A 22,469-nucleotide genomic window follows, 5' to 3' on the forward strand; every position below is an offset into this window, starting at 1 on the left:
GTGTGTGTGTGTGGTGTGTGTGTGTGTGTGTGTGGTGTGTGTGTGTGGTGTGTGTGTGTTTACCTACTGCACCATCCTTATCCATTTGTCTATTGATGGACACTTAGGTTGCTTTCATATCTTGGCTATTGTAAATAATGCAGTAATAAACATAGGAGTGCATATATCTTTTCAAATTTTGCTTTCATTTTCTTTGGGATCAATAACCCAGCAGTGGAATTATCTGATCATATGGTATTTCTGTTTTCAATTTTTGGCGGGGGGGGACCTCCATCTGTTTTTCATAGTGGCTGTATTAGTATATGTTCCCACCAGCAGTGTATGAGGTTTCCTTTTTCTCTACTTTGACACCAACACTTGTTATTCTCTGTTTTTTTCTTTTTTAATTTTAGTCATTCTCACAGGTGTAAGGTGATATCTCATTGTGGTTTTGAGTTGCATTTCCCTGATGATGACTGATGTTGAGCATTTTTTCATGTGCCTATTGGCCACTTGTATGTTTTCCTTGGAAAAATTGTCTGTTCTGGTCCTCTGCCCATTTTTCAGTCAGATTGTTTGTTTTTTTTTAGTGTTATATAGGGTTTTTTTAAAATATTTTGGATATTACCCCCTTATTAGATATGCCATTGGCAAATATCTTCTCCTGTTCAGCAGGTTGCCTTTTTTAAAAAATTTTTTTATTGTTATGTTAATCACCATATATTACATCATTAGTTTTTGATGTAGTGTTTCATGATTCATTGTTTGTTCATAACACCCAGTGCTCCTCCTTAATACCCATCACCAGGCTAACCCATTCCCCTACCCTCCTCCCCTCTAGAACCCTCAGTTTGTTTTTCAGAGTCCATCCTCTCTCATGGTTCGTCTCCCCCTCTGACTTTTGGTTTTGTTGATGGTTTCCTTGGATGTGCAAAGCTTTTTATTTTGATGTAGTCCCGATAGTTTATTTTTGCTTTTATTTCCCTTGTCTTTAGAGACCTTTCTAGACAAATGTTTCTTTGGCTGATGTCAGTAATGACTACCTGTGCTCTTCTAGGATTTTTATGGTTTCAGGTCTCACATGCAGGTCTTTAATTCATTTTGAGTTTATTTTTGTGTATGGTATTAGAAAGTGGTCCAGTTTTATTCTTTTGCACGTAGCTGTCCAGTTTTCCCAGCACCACATATTGAAGAGACTGCCTTTCCTATTGTACATTCTTGCCTCTTTTGTCATAACTGTGTGTGTGTTTTTTCTGGGCTTTGTATTCTGTTCCATTGATCTATGTGTCTGTTTTGGTGCCAGTACCATACTGTTTTGAGTACTATAGCTTTGTAGTATTTCTTGAAGTCTAGAATGTGATACCTCAAGCTTTGTTTTTCTTTTTCAAGATTGCTTTGGCTATTCAGGATCTTTTGTGATTCCATACACATTGTAGTATTTTTTGTTCTAGTTCTGTGAAAAACACTGTTGGTATTTTTATAGGTATTGCACTGAATCTGTAGATTACTTTGGGTGGTATGGACATTTTAACAGTAGTAATTCTTCCAGTCCATTAGTATGGAATGTCTTTCCATTTGTGTCATCTTCAATTTCTTTCATTAGTGTTTTATAGTTTCCAGAGTACAGGTGTTTTACTTCCTTGGTTAAGTTTATTCCTAAATATTTTATTATATTGTGGCAGTTATAAATGGAATTGTTTTCTTAAGTTCTCATTCTGCTACTTAGTTATTAGTGAATAGGAATGCTACCGACTTTTGGGTATTAATTTTGTATTCTGCCACTTTATTGAATTCACTTATAACTTCTCGTAGTTTTTTGGTAGAGTCTTTAAAACATTTTATGTATAGTATTATGTCATCTGTAAATAGTGACAGTTTAACCTCTTCTTTACCAACATGGGTGCTTCTTATTTCCTTTCTTGTCTGATTGCTGTCCGTAGGGTTTCCAGTACTATGTTGAATGAAAGTGGCAAGAGTGTGTATGCTTGTCTTGTTCATGATCTTAGAGGAAAAGTCTCAGTTTTCCCACTTTCCCATGTTAGCTGTAGGTTTGTCATATATATATATGGCTTTTATTATGTTGATGTGTATTTCCTCTAAAACCGCATTGTTGAGAGTTTTTATCATGAACAAATGTTGAATTTTGTCTGCATCATTGAGATGATCATATGGTTTTTATCCTTTGTTTTGTTGATGTGATGTATCAGTGATTGATTTGCAAATATTGAACCATTCTTCCATCCCTGGAATGAAATCCACTTGATTGTGGTGAATGATCCTATTAATGTATTGTTGAATGCAGTTTGCTAATATTTTGTAGAGGATTTTTTTTTTTTTTGAGGATTTTTGCATCTCTGTAAAACAGGGAGATTGGCCTGTAGTTTTCTTTTTTTGTGGTTTCTTTGTCTGGTTTTAGTAGCAGAGTAATTCTGGCCCTTGTAGAATATATAGGCAGATATATCTGTATCTATTCAAATATAAATACAGATATTTTAAAGATTTTATTTTTAAGTAATCTCTATACTCAATGTGGGGCTTGAATTTACAATCCCAAGATCAAGAGTCATATGCTCTACCAACTGAACCAGCCAGGCACCCCATGGCATTGTAGAATATATTTGAAGTTTTTCTTCCTCTTTTATTTTTTGGAATAGTTTAAGGAGGATAGGTATTAACTCTTTAAATGTTTGGTGAAATTCACTTGTGTATCCATGTGGTGCTGGACTTTTTTTTTTTTTGTAGTTTTTTGATCACTGATTCAGTTTTGTTACTAATAACTGGTCTACTGAGATTTTCTATTTCTTCCTGATTCATTTCTGGAGGATTGTACATTTCTAGGAATTTATCCATTTCTTCTAGGTTGTCCAATTTGTTGGCATACAGTTTTTCGTAGTAGTCTCTTATAATTCTTTGTATTTCTATGTTCTTGGTTGTTACTTCTCTTTTGTTTCTCTCCTCCTTCATTTTATTTATTTACATCTTTTTTCTTTTTCTTGATGAGTCTGACTAAAGAACCAGCTCTTGGTTTCATTGATTTTTTTTTCTATTATGTGTGTGGGTTTTTGTTTTTCAGTCTATTTCATTTATTTCTGCTCTGATCTTTATTATTTCCTTCCTTCTACTCATTTTGGGTTTTGTTTGCTCTTTTTCTAACTCCATTAGGTGTAGGGTAAGACTATTTATTTGGGCTTTTTTCTTATTTCTTGATGCAGCCCTTAATAGCTATATATTTCCCTTTAGAACTGCCTTTGCTGCGTCCCAAAGATTTTGGACTGTTGTGTTTTCATTTTCATTTGTCTCCGTGTATTTTCTGATTTCTTCTTTGATTGCTTCATTGATCCATTGGTCATTCAGTATCATGTTGTTTAGCTTACACATGTTTGTATTTCGTGTGTGTGTGTGCGTGTGACTGATTTCTAGTTTTATACTGTTGTGGTCAGAAAAAGATGCATGGCATGACCTCGGTCTTCTCAAATTTATTGAGGCTTGTTTTGTGGCCCAACATGTGATCTATTTGGAGAATGTTTCATGTGCACCTGAAAAGAAAGTGTGCTCTGTTGATTTTGGATGGAATATTCTGTATATACCTGTTATGTCCATCTGGTCTAAAGTGTCATTCAAAGACACTGTTTCCTTATTAATTTTCTGCCTGGATGATCTATCCATTGATGTAAGTGGGGTGTTAAAATCACCTACCATAATTGTATTGCTGTTATTTTCTCTCTCTATGTCTGTTAATATATTTGCTTTATGTATTTAGGTGCTCCCATGTTGTGTGCATAGATAATTACAATTGTTATATCCTCCTGTTGGATTGATCCCTTTATCATTATGTAATGCCATGCTTCGTCCCTTGCTCCAGTCTTTGTTTTAAAACTTGACTTCCCAGATTCTATACCCATTGACCAGGGTGTAGAATTCTGTCTTGTTCCCTAATTTACACATATATACACATGAATGTACACACCACACACACACACACACACACACAGCACATAAACTGCTCCTTAGTAGTTTGTCTTCTTATCCAGGAAACTGGCTTGTCTACTCTTTCAAGTCTCTTTTCTATCTCTCAGTTGTTTGATTTCAGTGGTAGTTTCAGATTTTTTTTCCCATGTAAGTATAACGCTCACTTTACATTGTATCTCTCTTTTCTTTAAAAATTTAAGTAAGTTGGCACACAGAGTAGAATTCTACAACTTATGGAAGTTCAATGTCCCCCTTAAAATATTTTGCAACATCACTGTTTTTATGGTCACTACTGGCTCTCAGCTCCTGCCTAAAACTGACTGAATAGGTTCAGTCTATGGGTCATTTGCCACCTTACCCTGACTGCCCAGATTCTATACACAGTGACCAGGGGTTGAATTCATTCTCATTCTCTAATCTGCAACCCCTCCCCCCAACACGGACACACAGGCATACAAACACATATACACTCACACACGTACATACTCACACTCAAATTCATGTGCTCATTCATACACAGTCTACTCTCAGAAGGTATTTGTAGATTTGGGAGGCTAGGGTACAAGATAGAGAGGACACGAAATTGAACCTTAAACACTCAGGTTACTTAAAACCCGTTGGCTATTCTGCCTTGTTTACCAGGCATTTTCCATCCCCAAATGCCGCTTTCTTTATCACGTAGCACAATTCAGGTATTTCTTTCTTTCTCTTACTCCCCTTGCCCTCATGGCTTCCGCCTTTCTCCAGTGACTCAACAAGATATTTTTCCAAATTGGGGCGCCTGGGTGACTCCGTTGTTAAGCGTCTGCCTTCGGCTCAGGTCCTGAGCCCCGCATCGGGCTCCCTGCTCTGCGGGAAGCCTGCTTCTCCCTCTCCCACTCCCCCTGCTTGTGTTCCCTCTCTCGCTGTGCCTCTCTCCTTCAAATAAATAAATAAAAATCTTAAAAAAAAAGATATTTTTCCAAATTAATACAGCTGTGTCCCTGATCCAGGGCCAATGTACAAATAATATCCCCAACACTATAGGTTTTCACATTTCTTGGTGAGCTTATTCCCATATATTTTAGCTTTTTAGTTGCTCTTAAGAATGGATGTTTTTATTTTCTTTTCCCTAATTATTGGTGGTATTTTCATAAAACCTTAAAAATTATATATTCATTTTATATACTGACACTTTTCTAAACACATCCTAAACATTCAGCTCTACGAGTATATTTTTAGAAGTCTGTAATGCCAGTTGTAATTAATATACTCTCCTGTTTTCCAAAAGTTGGATACCTCGTTTTTGTGTTATGTCATATTGTACAAGTTGGGTGGAGGGTTTTGGGAGAGGGGTGTTTGTGTGTGACCATCCTGCTCCTGCATCAAAGATTCTCTAATATTTATAGGGTAAGCTATGGAAGAGATAACATACAGGTTACAAGAAGTAGCTATAAAATGATGTTCCCTGATTTTTCTTGAAATGTTTGTTTTTAAAGCCACTTTCTGGTGAAAAGAGGTTGCCAATAGTGGCTTCGTGGTAGCAGCAGTGAGCTTTTCTTCTCTTGCTGGTTTGGCCAACTGTAAGCGGCCAACCTGTTTTCCGATGAAAGAACAGGAAACGATTTTTCCTCTTTGTTCACTCTTTCCCCAGTGCCATCATTTCTCATTCTACATTCCTGAGGTGAAGTTTCTGACACATAACTTTCCCACGGTCCCCTGACCTTGTGATGATACCCTCTCTTACCAGTGGTTAGACTTTGGAGATAGAAATCGTAAGTGTTAAGCTGCATTTTCTCTGTTTTACTATGGGGTAGCAGTAGTAGTTGAGATATAAAACTTAACAATGAGTTTAAAGAGCCCTGTATTTGCAGAGTTGGCACTTTGAATCCAATTTCCCACTGAGGATAACTTGGAAAGCTGGAGAAAAGCCTACCTAATGAAATGCGTGAACTTACGAAGGTAGTAAAGAATTCCTGGGTGAAGATCTGGAAACGTCAAATCTATCTGAAGCTCTTTTTACCCCCAGATGTATTCTGTTCCTGAGAAGCCTGCTAATAGGCTGAGAAGCTGACCAGAGTTTTTGAGAGCTTAGTGGGGCAGACACTGGACAGTTCACTGACATAAGGGCCTAGCGAATGCCACTTGCTTTGGATCAAACATGGAAAGGCTAAAATCTACAGGGACACGTGAACTAGGTGAGCTAGAAATGAGTGGGTTTTCTTTCATAGGAACTGCTGCCCACATTCCAGATATCTCATGTTTGAAACTGCGAGATGGAAATTCTCTTTGGAAAATGAAACCATTCCAGTGCTTAATTATTTGTACTTTTTAAAAGGTGTAATGTGCAGCACATAACCAAAAATACTAGAAACATGAGAAAAGACAATGTGAACAAAACCCAAGAGAAAAAATGGACAATAGAAATATACTCAGAGGGGCTCCAGATATTTGAGGGAACATGCAGACAGATATTAAAATAAGCATGCCTACTATATTCGAAGAAATAGAAGAGAGAGTTAAAAATGTCAAGGAACTGGACGGTACGAAACAGAAATGGCAGATTTTATTAAAACAAAAAGCCAAATACAAATTCAGGAGCCAAATACGGTACCTGAAATGATGAACTCATTGACTAGGTTTAATAGCAGATTGGATGTAGCTGATAAAAATAATAAACTATAAGTCAATATAAGTATCCAGAATAGAGCATTGAGAAATGAAAGAATAAAAGGATGGAAAACACAAGAGTAGGTAGAAACAAACACACACACACACACACACACACACACACACAAACAAATGGAGACTATAGCGAGGAAGTCTTAATACTTATAATTGAAATCCCAGAAAAACAGGAGAAAGGAATGGAGAAGCAATATTTTAAAAGATAATGGGCTAGAATCTTCCAAAACTGATGAACAGCATCAAGTCACAGACACATGAAGCCCTATAAATGTCAAAGGAAGAAAAATTTAAAGAAATCTTTAGTGAACATGGAAATATTAGTGAATATAAAAGACAAAGAGAAATTCTTAATAACAGAGAAACGTGGACCATTTTCTTCAAAGAACCAACAGTTAGACCAAGAGCTGGTTTTTCCATAGGAAAATGAAAACCAGAGCACAGAACACAGTGGAAACATATCTTCAAAGTTATGAAATAAAACTCACACTTAAGATATCTATACTCAGCAAAAGTATCCTTCAAGAATAAAAATGAAAAATTTTCTAGACAAAGAAAAACTAAAAGAATTGATCAGTTTTAGTCTCTCACCAAAGGATTCCTTAGGATTTTAGATTTGAGAGATGTAAAATGGATCAAAGAGAATCAAATTGAGTGAATATGAGGTAAGCAAATATAAATAATTGTCCTACACAATAATAATATTCCATGAGTTAAAAATAAAGAGAATTAAAATGCTCAAAAACTACAGTACGTAAGTTGGAAGGGGTGGGGAATTTTCTCTAAGGTCCTTAACATTGGGAAGGAAATAAAGTTCCATTTAACATTAAACATTATGCTTTATGCTCTGATAAGGTATGTTTTAATACGTAGAGTAATGCCTAAAAAACGATAAAATCCTGGGGCGCCTGGGTGGCTCAGGCAGGAAGCGTCTGCCTTGGGCTCAGGTCATGATCCCAGGGTCCTGGGATCGAGCCCCGCGTCGGGCTCCCTGCTCGGCGGGAAGCCTGCTTCTCCCTCTCCCAACTCCCCCTGCTTGTGTTCCCTCTCTTGCTGTCTCTCTCTCTCTGTCAACAAATTAATAAAATCTTTAAAAAACCAAACAAAACAAACAATAAAATCCTGTAACTTCTAAGAAAATACAGAAGAGATTAAATAATTAAGATGATTAATATAATCGTGGAACTTATTTAACAACCTTAATAACTAGAAAACTCCATGTCAAGGAGTTAGAAAAAGATTATCAATTAAACCCAAATAAAGTAGAAGTTAGGAAATAATAATGATAATTTTAGTACAAAATCAGGGGTAGATTTTTGAGTAGAAATTAAAAAGCTGATTTAAAAAAAATAGCTGATTCTAGAATTTATATGAAATTATACAAAGGACCAAGAGAAGTCATGGCATTCTTTAAAAATCATGAGAGTATTTTCTTTGCCAGGTATCTAGACTTATGAAAAAGTCTGGATATTAAGAGAATGTAATACTGGCTTACGAATAAGACAAATGGGGGCACCTGGGTGTCTCAGTCAGTTAAGTGTCCAACTTGTGATATCAGCTCAGGTCATGATCTCATGGGTCTCGGGATTAAGCCCCACATTGGGCTCTATGCTCAATGGGGAGTCTGCTTGAGATTCTCTCCCTCCTGCCCCTGTCCTGCCCCTACTCACATGCTCTCTCTCTCTCAAACAAACAAATAAATCTTTAAAAAAAAAAATCTTTTTTATCTTAAAAAAAGATAAATGGACCAGTGAAGCAAGATAGTCCAAAAAACGTAACCAGGCATGTGTAGCCACTGATTTATAACATAGGTGGCATTGCAAAAGCAATGAAGAAGGAAGAATGGCTGCTAGATCAATTAGGTATCAGTTGGATAGAGAAAAAAGTGAAAATTTGACCCTGTCTCACATCATAGACAAAATTTAATTCCATGTGATTTGGAAATCTAAATCTGAAAGGCAAAAGATAATGCTTCTGAAAGATAATATTAAAAATATTTTCAGGTAGAGAAATATTTCTTACATAGGATACAAAAATTCTAACCGTAAAATTTTTTCTTTCTTTAAAATACAGTAATTTTCAACATGTACAGAAGTAGAGAGGCCGGCAGATTAGCCCCCCACATGTAGGTGCTTCAACAATTATTCACACATAACCGATTTTGTTTCATCTGTACCCAGCTCTACCGCCAACCCCCTAGAGGCTCTTTTGAAGCAGATCTCAGGCATCATACCCTTTCATCCATAAATACTTCAATAAGTTTTTCCAAGAGATGAAGGATCTTTTAAAAACATAGCCATAATACCATTATCACACCTAAAAATTACTACACTTCCTTGGTATACTCAAATACCCAAGCAGTGTTCAAATTTTCTTAATTGTCTCTTCATTTTTTTCACAGTCAGTCAGAATTTGTTTCCAGCATTTGTTGTTATATCTTTAAGTCATGTTCACTTTATCCTTTTTTTTTTTTTTTTTTTTTTTTTTTGCGTTTTCAACTCCTGAAAACCAAACGCTGGAAGGTTTTCTCTTCATCGGGTGATCAAGGCACCAGTTACCCAGTGGCCCCTCCCTTTGGGCGCCAGACCATCATTTCTAGGACTCCTCAGGTCTGCGTCCTGAGGGGACTGTGGGGCGAGGGGAGGAGAAAACAGCCAGGCAAGGGGTCCAGGTAGCTGGTCTGCACAGGGGAGGGGGCTCCCTGGCCCCCCGGAGCGCCTTTAAGTCTCTTAATCTGTAGGTCTTCCTCCCTCTTGCCGTTGCACATTATTTCTGAAAGTAACTGGGTTCTTTGTCCTGCAGAGCTCCCTGTGTTCTGAATTTTGCAACCCTGTGGTGTAGTTTAGTATGTTCCTCTGTACCTGCACTTCTGTAAGTTAGCCGTCGGAGGTTTGACCAGATTCAGTTTCAATGTTTTGTAAAGAATGTTGATGTTGTGTTCTTACTAGCAGAGGGGATATGATACATACTCGTCTCTATTCTTTGCGATCTTAATATTTGTTAGCCTGATACATTCATTTTAAAATTCCTCATCATCTTTGAACATAATGGATTTAACAGCCTAGATCCATTGGATAATTTACCTAGATCCTTTACTTCATTAAAGGTTGCAAAATGGGGATGTTTAAATCTCCCTTGTTCATATGTTAAATGACTTCTCTAAAGAACACTCTTTTACCAACTGCTTAATCTGAGTGTAGTTCTTATAGGAAAGGCAGGATTAATCCTTGATTCTATCCTTTTCTGTACCAGTTCTCAGAAGAGTAAGTTGGTTCTCTAATAGTCCCCAATATCGAGTAATGAGATTTAAGTATTATTAATTCATGGATTTTCAAGATCCTTGACGTGTTTCAGTTTTACCACATTTATGCCTATTTTGGTGTCCAAGTTATCCCATTTTTTGGCCAGAGGAACACCTTCCAATTGATACCTGAGTCCTTTTGACATGATTCAGTAGTCTTTGCTAAATAGGGGACTTGATTTCTTCTGGGACTAGAAGTACTACCGGGTTCTTACTGTTTATTTCCTTCCCCATGTATATAATCAGCTTTCTTCCCTATGCCAGACTTGTGCATTTTGATTTCTTCAGTCATTGTTTCTACACCCGTTCAGTGGGTAGAACTAAGAGCTGTGATTTTTTTTTTTTTTGAAAAGGAAATACATTAAAGTTCCAGTTAACATCTAGGGGGTACAAGGTTTTCTGACTTTGATTTTATTATATATTTTTTCCTCTTACCTAAAAGCCTTGGTTCCTAATAACATTAACATTATTATATTTTATTATTTTTACAATTTTTTTATTTGAGTAGAGTTGACACAGTGTTACATGAGTTGCAGGTGTACAACATAGTAATTCATCTTCTGTGCACATTATGCTTTGCTCACCATAAGCAGGGCTGCCACCTGTCACCATCCAACACTATGACAGTATTACTGATGATATTCCCTACGCTGTGCCTGTTATTCCTGTGACTGATTCTTTCAGTAACCTGAAGCCTATATCTCCCACTGCCCTTCACCCATTTTGCCCATTCTCCCTCCTTTCCTCTGGCACCCATCAGTTTGTTCTCTGTATTTATGGTTCTGATTCTGCTTTTTTGTTCGTTTATTCATTTGTTTTTTAGATTGCAAAAATGAGTGAAATCATATGGTATTTTTCTTTCTCAGTCTGACTTATTTCACTTAGTATAGTACCCTCTAGGTCCATCCATGTTGTTGCAAATGGCACAGTCTCATCCTTTTTTATGGCTGCATAATATTCCATTGCCACATCTTTACCCATTCATCTATCAATAGATGTTTAGGTTGCTTCAATGTCTTTGTTATTGTAAATAGTCCTGCAATAAACATAGGGGTGCATATATCTTTTCCAGTTGGTGTTTTCATTTTCTTTGGGTGAATACCCAATAGTTGAATTATTGGAGCATCGTTTTAAGTTTTTTGCTTTCTTCTGCTACTACCAACACACACACGTGCACGCACACACAATGTTTTCGGAAAAAAACAGTTCTACATATTAGTTCTATGTATTATTAATAATACATTATTAAAATAGTTTAATGTTCTTTGAGTTCTTTTTATCTTTAGGATACATCCCCACTAAAGATCTGCAGTCAAATTACTGTTTTAAAATCACTTGAAATAATTTCTTTCTCTGTGGTTACACAGTTATTTTTATCTTACTTGTATAATTTGTTTAGTTGTTTTAGAATTACCGAACATGAATCCAAAGATAAATTTACAACATGAGGTCTAGCTTTCCTCCCTGACCCCTCACTTTATTTTGTTCCTCTAATCATGTTTTTTATTAGTTTGTGTTTTATCCTGCCATATGTTAAAAAATAAATGTGCACGCACACGCACACACACGCACATACATGCACATGTTCCTTTTTTCAACTTAGCAATAGTAGTATATTTCGTAGTAGAGAGAAATATGTCACAGCTTCTTGTATTCGAGTGTATTCCACTGTGTGGTCACACCATGACGTCTACCAATTCATATGTCTTTATGTTGTTTGCAGTGTTTTAGTATAGCAGATAGTCCTGCTGTGTGTAGCTGGGTGTGTACATCTTTTTCACTTTTGCGCATACAGTGGTATTGTTGGGTTAAAGGGTAAATGCATAGGTAACTTCCTAGATAATGCTAAATTATCAAATAAAATATTTTGATTAAAGTGCTTTAGCAAAAGACATCGTTAAGAGAATGATAAGGCAAACCACAGAGCAGAAGTCATTTGCAACAATCTCAGTGACAGAGGGCTCTTACCCAGAATGTGTATATGTATGTGTGTGTATATAAATCTTAAAAATCTTCAAGGAAAAGAAAGACAACATAACCAATAGAAAAATGGGTTCAATCGCGTTAAGATTATGAATACAAACCGAAATAAACACTTGTAATGCTAACATGAGAAAGACTGCTAAGTGGAACCATGAGAGACGATGGACTCTGAAAAACAAACTGAGGGTTCTAGAGGGGAGGAGGGTGGGGGGATGGGTTAGCCTGGTGATGGGTATCAAGGAGGGCACGTTCTGCGTGGAGCACTGGGTGTTATGCGCAAACAATGAATCATGGAACATTAAATCAAAAACTAATAAGTTAGTGTTTGGTGATTACATAACATAATAAAAAAAAAAAGACTGCTAAAACCAGGTGCTGGAGAGAATATGAAGCAATTGGAAAATTGGCAGGATTGTGGATTGGTACAGCCTGGAAAAGAGTTTTCTACTACTAGTATGGCTTTGTTCTTTAAAAATGTTTTTTTGTCATTTCAACCAACTGTGGAGGAGGTAGATACAAGTGCTTACGTTGCTACTTTGAATGGAAGTATTCTTCTTAGTTCTTGGTCCTTGTTACTTGCTCAGAATTAGACTGTTTAACTCTTGTCATTTAGGTGTGTTTTCTGATTGTCAGTTCCCCTCGGATAGGAAGATGCTATGTCTTCTGTCCTTGAGTTTAGCTTAATTTTTGTTATCCGCCCCCCCCCATTAGATCTCTTCCTCTCTTCCTGGGCACCATATGCTCTACACTCCTTGTGGGGGCTAACACCTTGAGTAATGCCCTAGTTGGACACTCAATGAATGTTTGAGTAATTTGAATTGAATATGGTGTCTTTATTTCCTTTACGTATTTTCGTCAAAGCTATTTCCTTAAAAATGGATCATATTATTTCTCCCCTGGATTGTCAGTTGATACAAGTACTTGGTCACTGCAGAAATACTAGCCTCTTGCTCAGCCTTGGCCTCCCAACCCTCGATAGCTACCTCTCTTCCAATTCTCAATGATGGCTCAGAGAGTAATTTGTGGCTCACAGATCCCTCCTCTAATAATTTTGTGGAGGCAGTGAAGGGGTAGGGAAGATGTAGGTTAAGAGTAAGGGTAATTATATGGCTACAGATCTTTCACTCAAATCGCAAATTCTCAGAAGGGGTAGGGAAGATGTAGGTTAAGAGTAAGGGTAATTATATGGCTACAGATCTTTCACTCAAATCGCAAATTCTCAGAGGGCATGGTAAAAGCCGGCTCAACTCAGGTTTGATTCAGTATCCAGGATGTTTGACATTCGATGTTGGCATGGTAGTAAAAGCCTCTGTGCAGGGATGAATGTCATCATTAAAGGGGATGGCTACAGCCTCATTCTGGTTGGCCTCTGGTATGGACGACAGGCTGTGGGAAAGGATCTGACAATTGCTAAACAGCAACCTAGAACTCAGGCCAAAGAGTCTGGGGTTCAGGGGACAAATAGGGCATGGAAGTGCAAAACAAGAACCACAGCAAGTGTCTTTTCCCAAGAGTGGGCAAACCCAGCAGAAGGCTACAGCCGGTGACAGCCAGGGGTTGTGCAGGCCTCACACAGACTCCTCATTGGGGTAAATGGGCCTCTGAGTGTACCTGGAAGCCTGGGGAGGGTTGACTCCACCTTGGCTGGGGTTTATCCTGCAGAGTGAGTCTGGGCAAGGTGGGGATTAGCCTGTCATCTTTGTTCCCACCAGTGGTTCCTCTGGTTTTTTTCAATGTCGCTCCCGTCTTTAAGACCTGTTGCTCTTTGTCACTGGGCTTCTTTATTTGCCAGCCAGGAAGGTTCTCATTCCCAAGGAGGGGTGGCAGGTGAAATGAGCACATCTGAGCTCCTGCTTCCCAGGCTCTGATCCCACGAGAGGAGCCCCCGTGGAGCAGAATCTTAAATCAGGCAGGCCAGGGATCGCTGCCAGTGGCACCAGCACCTTCTCTGCTTTGGGACTTCATAAACGAGTTTGGCAGATAGTGATACTACTGGGTGCTGACAGACCTTGCGTGTTCGTCTCGCCAACTCCTCCTGCCGCAGCTAGAAGGCAAAAGAGCCTCAACCAGTGCCGCCGCCCCAGCTGCAGCCATCTGCCAGAAGATGAGCTGCATCGCCGAGAACCGTGCTGGAGGAGGAGAGAAAGACAACAGGACCACACCTGAAATGAGACAGCTGCTCCAGCTTCAACGCCAGAACCCAGCAGCGCTCCTAAGTGGTTTCCTGTTTTCCTTTGCTCAGGTGACTCTGCACCCCTCCCCACCTGCTGCTCAGCTCTTTGCTGGCGAACGTCCTGAGGGTGAGCAGTGCCCCCCTCCTCCTCTCCTTTTTTGGGACTGCTTTACAGAGTCTGCGCAGCATGAGGGCCTGCCTTCCAAGCAGAGATTAGGTCACTGTTTGACCCTCTAGTCCCCTGATCTTTAGTCTGGTCAGTTAAAATCAGTTCTCTTCTGTCACGGATCCCTTTCAATCCCAATTAATGCTGCTCCTGTTTAGGCCTCCCAGAGAGGAAAGTTACCAGGATTTGTCTGTTAATATGCAGGTCAAGGAAGGCTGTAAAAAAATTCTGGGATGTCGGCCGAGTCAACAGAGGTTTTCTAGACCTCAGTGTTTCCATTTCTGAAGTGGGAGGTAGAACGCATAAATTCTAACATTTATTGAGTACTTAGATATATGTCAGGCATTAATCGAAGCACTTTATATTAAGTTATTTAGTCCTTATGACAGCTCTGAGAAGTGGGTATTAATATTATTATTATCATCCCTATTTTACAGATGAAGAAACTACGGTGAGGGAATTTCAGTACCCCTTCCTTGCCCCTAGGGGTGGTGGAGCTAAGGTTCAAGTTTAGACAGCTGGACTCTGGATCTTGTGATTCTACCTACCATTTTATGCTGCCTCTTTAGACTCCTTTCCAGTTTCAGAATTCTCTAGCTTTTCTCTTTTCTCTTTTCATTTTCTCATCATGGAGGACACAACTGTTAACGTTTAGGACCTAATTCTTAATGATGCATTTCTCCTCCTGTTGGGAATGTGTAGCAAGTCGTGTCTGGATCGTTAGAATTCTTTGCTGACTTCTGGCCTTTCCCTGACTCTCCACTTCCAGGAACTGCCTACCATGTATACCCTGCCATTCCTCCTCAACCTCTAGGAGCATCCGCTGGCTTTTCGGATCAAGCGTCAACTTCTTGATATCTTCAGAGCCTTCCAACTCTATGAATTTGTGTTCCCTGTGTTATCATTGCTTTCTAGCACATTCCTCATAATAAAATTGCATTCTTGTTTTCCTATCTTCCCACTCTGTTTTGTCTTGAACATTCTCTGTTTTCATAAGGAAACTACTATTTTACTTTTGTTTGGTTCTCAGTTTATAATGTGCTTTGACACTGATTTTCCCATGGGCTCCCCAAGACAAACTTATGAGGCATCTCCCTGGATTATTACAAACAGACATTGATTTATCTACCTGTAGACTTGTCCACCCAATTTCTTCCTCCTCACTGCTGTCAGAGGAATCCTGGAGAAAGAACAAATGTGTCCATATCGCTCCCTTGCTTAAAACCTTGCAGTGGATAATCATGTTCATGGAATCTTGCTGTTTTCCGCCTCTAGCCTTACCTCCCACCCCTCCTGTCTCAGCCCTCTCCTCACCGCATGACTCAACAATATTACCTAAGCCAGTCCCCAGAATCCATCACAATGCCTTACCCCTCTGAGCTTCATTCCTTCCCTCCCTGGGGTGTCACCTGCCCTGCCCTTTGGTTTCCTGTCTTGTTCCTCTTGTCCTTTACAGTTCTGGGACCTGTTCCTTCATAGTTTCTTGTCTACCTCTCCGCTCTGAGATCATGCTCCTTTAGTGTGCCCATCCATATCCTAACACTTAACCAGTTTGCACTAAAATGGTGGGTTATGTGCCTTCTCTCCCAGACTAGAATTTTCCTGCCCTGCGTAAAGTAATCAAATATCCCTTTGAAACTTTTCAGTCCCCAGGTCTTAGCATTCCTGAATTCTGCTAAATAAAGTATGTCAACCTGAACTGAACCGCGTCCCCATTTCATTGATCAGTAAACTGAGTCTGAGAGAGGTTAAATCAACTTCTGCAGGTCTCATGGCTAGAAAGCGGTAGAGCTAGGGCTAAACTTCAGGACTGTGAGTATTTTAGGACAATTGCCCAAGTTGTCCTAAATATGTAAATAATCACCCTCCTATTTTATGTGACAAGCCTTAAGATCTATCTTCTCCCTCAACTCAAGTTTATAATGACCTCATTTACCGGACTGCCTATTTTATATCAAGTTTGCTGTACTTGTCTCTAATCTTTAGATCAGGTACTGCTCCTTCTTTTCCCTCTGCCCTATTGCCTAATGAAGTGCACCCAGTGGGTCCTGGTCAGTGCTTGCCTTCTGACTGGAACACATCAAAACAAACCTCAGTGCACATGGACAGCACACTTGCTCAGTTCATGGAAATAGATATTAAGCCCCACTCTGTGCCTGGGGCTGGGGGTACTCTGGCTCTCCCCGATTTTTTCCAGTGTAAGCATGCTGTCAGCGTCCCACTGCGCCCTCCATTTCTCCAAGACATCTCCACTTGGCTGAACAGTTCTGGCATCTGACAGAGCCTTTAGCAGGGTTTGGTTCCTACTGTATGGTGGAAGGCACAAAAGCCTTGGAGTCAAAAGATCTGGGGTTGTGTCAGAGCCCGTGGGCCCCCGTTCTCCCATCCAAATGTTGGGATTTAACATAGCATATGCTCTATTTAAGTTCCAGAGTTATTGTAGGGTGAAATGAGATATTGCCTGTGAAATGTATTGTATAAATTTCAGATACACACATGTATGTATAACACACTTGATCCTTATGATTTGGGGATTCTGCGTGTGCAAATTTGCCTAAAACTTATTTGTAACCTCAACTCATTGTAATTGCATGGTGATCTGTGGGCACGCACAGGGCTGTGAAAAATCTGAGTCATTCAACATGCGTGTTCCCAGCTGAGGTAGAATAAGGCGATGCCCTGCCTCCTTGTTTCAGCTCTTTTACTGTAAACAAGTGTTTTTCTCACAGTCTGTTTAAGTGTCACGTCTTTTGCATTTTTATGCCTTTTGCTAGTGATTTCGCAGTTTAAAATGGCCCCCAAGCTTTGTGCTGAAATGCTCCCTTGTGTTCCCAAGTGCAAGAAGGCTGTGATTTGTTGTACGGGAAAAATACATGTGTGAGATAAGCTTCGTTCAGGCATGGGTTGTAGAACTGTTGGCTGTAAGTTTGATGTTAACATGCCACCAAAATATAGAATTCAACTAGATGCCTTTATATAAAAATGCTCGTAAAACAAAGTTATGTCTTTATTGGTTGATGGAAATGTTATGACCAGAGGCTCTGTGTTTATAGGAGCAAAGGTTTAGTATTTGCTAGTTCGGTGTTCACAATAACTTTATAGAACATAACTAATAATGAATAATGAGAATTGAGTATAAGATTTTAAGAGAATCGTCTCATTTGAGGCCACTGCTCTTCTGTCTCTGATCCCTCCCAGTTCTTAGCCCAGGGGTTCACAAACAGTTTTGGCTCCTTAAAAATCTTGGAGGATCCTGTTAAAATCCAAATTACTACCACAACCCCAGAGATGAAGGTTGAGGAGCTTTAATTGCAGGTCATGGTCTAGGAGCACAAGTGGAGAGGCCTTGACTCAGACAAAGGCTCTTGGGGTGGTGGGGTGGGCTGGGGCTGGTAGGGTATGGACAGCCATGCAGTCATCACCTTAGGATCACTCAGTCTTCTGAAGACTTTCTATCAAGTCGGTTGCCCTGGGAGTCTTTCCCCCTGGCCTGACCCATATTCCTGTAGGTGGCCTTTGTATCTCTCACTGAAGCTGCCAGAACGGGGGATGAAAAGAAGGCCTAGGAGAAAGGAATGGAAAAGCCATACTTGGTCACTCATGCCTTTGATATTTTGGAGGATCCCAGGCACAACCTTCTCTTCAACTTTTCACCAAATGGTCTCCTGAGACATGGATGAGGAGAAGCCAACTTCTATCCCCCTCTGGCCTGCAGACATCAGACACATCAGCAGCGTGGGCCACTGCAGTCACATTAATGCTTCATGCCAGATAAGAGGTAACGCTGGCAGTACTTAATCCATTGGGTTTTGTCAAGGGAATGCCAATGTTTCCCATAAATATTCACTTTCTAATTAATCTGTGCTCCCAAACATGACAAGAATATATACGTACATATGACAAGGACTTCATGTGGTGTCCAGTGGACAAACGAAATACTTTCTTAGAACTCTGGAACCCAGAGAGCTGGTGGACCTCATTCTCAGAGAAGGACACAAGGACTCAAGGAAAGTCTAGTTGAAAAAGGTGGGTGCAGGGCGCCTGGGTGGCTCAGTTGGTTAAGCATCTGACTTTGGCTCAGGTCATGATCTCGGGGTTCTGAGATCAAGCCCGATGTTGGGCTCTGTGCTCAGAGGGGAGTCTGCTTCTCCTTCTGCCCCTCCCCCTGCTCCTGTTCCTCTCTCTTTCTCTGAAATAAATAAAATCTTAAAAAAAAAGAAAAAAGGTGGTTGCAGTAGAAGAAGTTGCGCTGTGAGCATCAACCTGCCTGGATTCAGATTCTTGCTTTGCTATTTTCTAGCAGTGTGAGCTTAGAAAAAATACCGAATCTCACAGATCTTTCCCTTTTAGAAAAATGGAGCCAGTGGCTTTTTGTAAGGGTTAGAAAAGGCACTGTGAGGGTTCCCAGCTCAGTGCACCTTAGAACATGAAAAGAGCTCCATAGATGGTAGTTCCTTCTCCTTCCCTCTTTCTGCCTTCTTGTAGACAACAGGAGGTCTTCTCATTTCTTATCTGTTCGTGTGGTATGGCTAAGTTCCAAATGCTAGATGAAGTGCTTCCTCCCCCCACTTCTCCCCTGCCCCTTCCTTTGAAAACTTCTCCCATTTCTTTAGAGCCTTTTGTGGAGATGACCTTACTGATGAGCCAGTTCAATGCTGATGCGATCATAGTTAGGAAGGAGTTAATGCATCCCCCTTCCCTGTGACATAGTTCCGTTTTATCAGGGAATTTCTGGAAATGAAAACAGGGAATTTCAGAGTGACTTAATTTGAGAGTGGGGGCTTCTCTCAAGTCAGGAAACGTTTAGCAGATGTGAGGGGGCTGGCCTTGACTGACCTCATTCATCTGATCTTTACCACTGGAGGACGATTCAAAGTTAAAGAGAGAATACTGGTTCATTGTTTTCGTATAACACCCAGCGCTCCATGCAGTATGTGGATCACTCCATCAAAAACTAATGATGAATTGTATAGTGACTAACATAGCATAATAAAATAAAATTAAATTAAAAAAAAGAAGAATACTGGGATTCTGGATTTTGAAACAAGACAGCCCTACACATAAATCTTGACTTTACCACTTACTGTGTCACCTTAGGCAAAGAACAACCTTTCTGAGACTCGGATTCCTTATCTGTAAAATAAGGATAACATGACTTGTCTGTTAATGAGGATAGGCAGTATTTTATGTACCTGTCTGGCTCATAGTACAGGATCAACAAATGGCAGCTACTATTTCAGATCAGTGAAAGGTTGAGCTGGAGATGGCTAACAGCTAGTAGGCTTAGTGAATATGAATGATGTCGATAGTTTTCAACTAGTTTTACTAGTTTTTACTAGTAATTTCACAACTAGTGATAATTTGGTGTCATGTTAATTTCAGGATGAATCCTAAATAATTTTTCTTTACTAACAAAGAACCAACATTTGGGATCACCTTTTGAATATTGCTTTTATTTACTTGTCTTCTAATATGCTTTCCTAAGTGGGGGAGAATGGGGTGGATTAATAGCCAGTGACCAGGAAAGTATGTATATGAAAGTATATCTCATATGTCAACATCCTTCATTGTGTATATTAAGATATTAAAAAAGGTTGAAAGTCACTGAGGTAAGTCATAGAGCCAAAAGAAGAAGCTTGTCAGGTGAATACTGACAGTACCTTTTGGGTTTGTGTTTCTCCCAGTGTGTGTTTCTTTTTGCTTGTAGGTAGTCATTTGAGTGCTCACAGTTGACTGTATGACCCATGCTCTCTGTCTCTTTCTCCACACTCCTGTTTTGATTGGTGTGAAACCATTGCTCAGACCTTTCTCTGTGTCCAGACTGGTTACGACTTTGGTTCTTTGGATAATGCCCTGCAGCTCTCTAATGGCCAAGTGCCTAAGACCCCTGGCTTTACTCAACTGGACTTTCACATCATCCTGTGATGTGTGAGCTTGAGAGTTACCATCAGCGAGAGTTCCTTCTTAGAAATAGGACTTATTTGTCTCATGGAACAAGTAACAATGCATCCTTTCCCAAGATTCATTCAAATCAAGTACTCACTGAGCTTCTGTTGAAAACAAAGAGAAGTCGATTGGCCATCGTGAATGATCCATCTTCTCTAGGCTGAGTTGGGTATAACTTCTATGAGAATCTAATGAATTGCATTTGCAACTTTATTTCTTCCCTCTCTTCTGATTTTTCTTTATAGCTCTAATATAGGCACACAGCAGACACCAAGCAAGTGCTTCTTCAGTGTTTAAACAAGTGGCCAGGGAAGATTATGTTCTTTTAATCTAATTCTAGTGAGATTAAGCACAGGAAGACTTGTTTAAGAAAAATTGAGGAAACTGTTGAGAAGGGTTTCTGATTACACTAAACAAAACAAAACAAAGTAATAAACAAGGGGAAAAAAGGTTATTGAGTTCTGATTGCTCCAGAAATGACAAGTGACAGTGATGGGTGATTAGGTAATAGGGAAGGAAAGCAAGAATGGTTATGGAGCAAGCACTACAGGCTGGTGGGATGCCAGGCATCTGCACATATTTTTTTCTCTATATTTTCCAGATGTGAAAACCAAGGCACAGAGAGCATAAGTGATTTGCCCCAATTCACACAAGTAATAAATAGTAGATCCAGAATTTGAAACTAGATTTAACTTGTTTCCCTCAACCTACCCACTTAATTCTGAGGAATGAGAGGATGTGACATCAGAAACCCTTTACTTGTGAAGGATACAAATAGGCTGGGTTGCCCCAATCTAATAAAAAAATTACATGCCTCTAACTTGAAATTAGAGTGGTGAAATAATATGCACTGTGTTAGGCAACTGATATATTTGATTGCATCAATACTAAAGATTTCTCTTCAAGGAAAGGTTAGACAGAGTTAGCTAACACGACGGACTGGGAAGAATTGTTTTGATATCTAGAATCAAAAAGCATTCACATCTCGTATACAAGGAACTTTTCCATTCAATAGGAAAAACAGGACCCACAGTAGTGAATGGACAAAAACCAAACCAAACCAACCAAACAGAAAAAATATCCTGAATTTTTTTAAATAGATGATATGGTTCCAACTCACTAATAATCAGAAATGTGTAAATTAAAACAATCACTTTTTTTCTTTTTTACTAACCCTAGGTGTAAATTGAATACCACTGAGTGTTAGCAAAGATGTGGGGAAGCAGGACCCTTATGCAACTGGCCGATCTATGAACTGATGCAAGCACTGTGTGAAGCCACCTGGTCACATAGGCCTCTGCCCCAAGACCCAGCAATCCCATTCCTGGGGATATATCCCAGAAACAGCCTCATGTAGGCCCACATGAGGGTACGGCTGACTTGTGGTAGTGAGGTCTTGGAGCAGCTCTGAGGTGGATGCTGTCTATGGACTATACTGTAGCAGTTAGGAGCTTGAAGCACATACCCCAAGATGGATAAACCTTAAAAATGAGATGTAAAGTGAAAAAGGTAAAGAGAATGAGGTCTTTTATGCAATACTATTCAGGTAAATTAAAGATATTAGATATTATTTAGGTATTTTTATGAGAAAATGTTTTTAAGGTTTGGTTTTTTTTTTTTTTTTAAGATTTTATATATTTGACAGAGAGAGACACGGTGAGAGAGGGAACAGAAGCAGGGGGAGCGGGAGAGGGAGAAGCAGGCTTCCCGCCGAGCAGGGAGCCCGATGTGCGGCTCAATCCCAGGACCCCGGGACCATGACCTGAGCCGAAGGCAGACGCTTAACGACTGAGCCACCCAGGCGCCCCATTGTGTCTGTTTTTTATACTGTTTTGATTTATTATAGCATTGTAATATAGTTTGAAATCAGGAAGTGTGATGACTCCAGCTTCATTCTTATTTCTCAAGATTGCTTTGGTTATTTGGGAGTCTTTGTGCTTCTGTAGAAATTTTAGATTGTTTTTTCTATTTATGTGAAAAGTGCCATTGAAATTTTGATAGGGATTATACTGCATCTTTAGATTACTTTGGGTAGTATGAACATTTTAACAATATTCTTCCAGTTAATGAGCACAGAATATATTTCCATTTATTTGTGTCTTCAGTTCCTTTCATTAATATCTTCTAGTTTTCAGTATATAGATATTTCATCTCCTCCTTGATTAAATATATTCCTAAGTAGTTTTTTCTTTTTTGATAGTATTGTATATTCTCTCCTTGTATTTAACTTTTGATTATTTATAATATATCTTGGTAAAGGTCTCCTTAGAGTCATCTTATTTGGAACT

This window comes from Callorhinus ursinus, unplaced genomic scaffold, assembly GCF_003265705.2.
Source record: "Callorhinus ursinus isolate GAN/ISIS: 27379988/994484 unplaced genomic scaffold, GSC_fseal_2.0 scaffold19, whole genome shotgun sequence".
In the NCBI taxonomy this organism is placed as follows: Eukaryota; Metazoa; Chordata; class Mammalia; order Carnivora; family Otariidae; genus Callorhinus; species Callorhinus ursinus.